This window comes from Polypterus senegalus, chromosome 6 (genome assembly GCF_016835505.1).
Source record: "Polypterus senegalus isolate Bchr_013 chromosome 6, ASM1683550v1, whole genome shotgun sequence".
NCBI lineage: Eukaryota > Metazoa > Chordata > Cladistia > Polypteriformes > Polypteridae > Polypterus > Polypterus senegalus.
In genome coordinates this window covers 1,947,271-1,949,373 of record NC_053159.1, presented here as the reverse complement: position 1 = coordinate 1,949,373, position 2,103 = coordinate 1,947,271, and positions in this window count along the sequence as shown.

Sequence of the window (2,103 nt, the reverse complement as noted above, 5' to 3'; positions counted from 1 at the left end):
AAATCCGACGTGCAACACGTGCAGAGCGACGCATTTAAACAGCCCCCTCATGCGGAGAGCCGCGTGCGTCACGAGATTTGAGAAAAAATTAACCGATAACGTGCGCTTTGTGCCGCAGCCCTCTGCGCAGGGAACTGTTTGAAAAGAGGCTGGTGCTTATGCATGTGTTAAGGTAGCGGACTTACAAACTAATGGTTTTCACGCATAAATGTAATCTGAGACATCTAAAACCGTAAAGTTCATGTGGGCGACTACTGAAGGGGGTGGGAATTGTTACCAAAGCCTTTTGAAATCCAATACAACACTCTTCGTGAGATTTACCTCTTAGCAAATCATAAGATTTGATCTTACAGTTAAAGGTGTTTTCAGATCTATCTATCTACTATATAGTGCCTTTCATATCTATTTACTATTATACCAGGGGGTCCTCAATCACAGTCCTGGAGGGCTGCAGTGGCTACGGGGTTTCATCCCAGCCAGTATCCTAATTTGAACTCCGTCCTTGCTGATAATGAAAGTTGGTGTTTAACTCTATGTCTTGTTAGTGCCTTTATTCATCAAAGACAAATTTGATTTCCTTTGTAGATCAGAGGTCCTCAATTACAGCCCTGGTGGTCTGCTATGGCTGAAGGTTTTCACCTTAACCAATTTCTTAATTAGAACCCTTTTATTTGCTACTAAAGCAATACGTTTAGGGGGCTTTATTTTAGTTCTCTTGTCTGTTACCCTTCATTGCCTATTTTACATTTTAGCAGCTGCATTCAAGTTTTAATTGTTGCCCGTTTTCTTAATCGAGAAATTAGTTAATAATGAGATGCAGAGAACCAATAAATAAAGCAGCTCTCCATCTAACGTGCTCACCATGAAGTATCTGTGATAAAAAATGAATGAGAGGGGAATTGGAAGGACCATTAAGTTTAATTCTATTCTGGTCCACAAAACACATGGATAATGTTCTCACAGAAGGAAACTCTACAGTGCAATTCAAATTGCTCTTAGATGAATGCAAGCATTAACAAGCTAAATAGTGCAATACCAAGTTTCAATATCAGCATGGACTGCTTTCTAATTAGGAAACTAGTTGGAATAAAAACCTGCAACCACTGCGGCCCTCCAGGACTGTGATTGAGGACCCCCCTATTATACTGTACAGTGCCTTTCATATCTGTCTCTGTCTAAGATGTTTAACGTCTTATTTTGGAATATCCCATCATCAGAACCCTATGGATAGAAATGGAAGACACAAACTGGGTTACTTTGTATTATTTTGTTTTCTTAGAACATACCAATTCATTATATAGCTTTATTCCTTATCAATTCTTTAAGTACTTTTTGGGTAATATCTCACTCATAAATGTCACTCTCGCAATATCTCACATGCATTATGTGGGTCTGGAAACAACTACAGCATCAGTGAATTTTGCTTAGAAGTGGGTGGGAACAATTATCCGGCTCACTGATTGTCACACTTGTAGACCAATGTAGCGCCGCATGAGGGCGGAGCTCAAAGTAGGGGCGGTGATTTTGAACTGAGTGCAAAGAAGAGCTGTGGGCGGAGCTCAAAGTAGGGGCGGTGATTTTGAACTGAGTGCAAAGAGCTGTGGGCGGAGCTCAAAGTAGGGGCGGTGATTTTGAACTGAGTGCAAAGAAGAGCTGTGCTCAGCCTCTCATTAACCTGATGCGACAGACAGCAGCCTACCGATTACGATGTCTACAGTCTCCTAAAAATCTATCTTCTTATATAATACGCTACAGTGGCTGTTCGTTTGTCTGTCCAGGATTTTAAATCACCTGTAGCTCGCAAACCGTGTCACCTATTGACTTGAAATTTGGTACACATATACAACGTGACGTCCACTATCCGCTTTCGGGGTGATGATTTTTATTTTATTGTAGAATCAACTCTTGGCAGCGCGCAGCAGGGCGGCGCGTGCGTATGGGCGCCGTTCTCATTCCCTACCACCTTCGCTAATCATTCTTGAGGCAGATTGAAGACTTAAGTGCCAGCTTAAGTAAAAAAAAAAATGAAAGAAAACGTACTAAGTAATTGCAACACAAAAACTAACTTAATCAGTTTTAACGCGAAAAGATGCCGACGAAAGG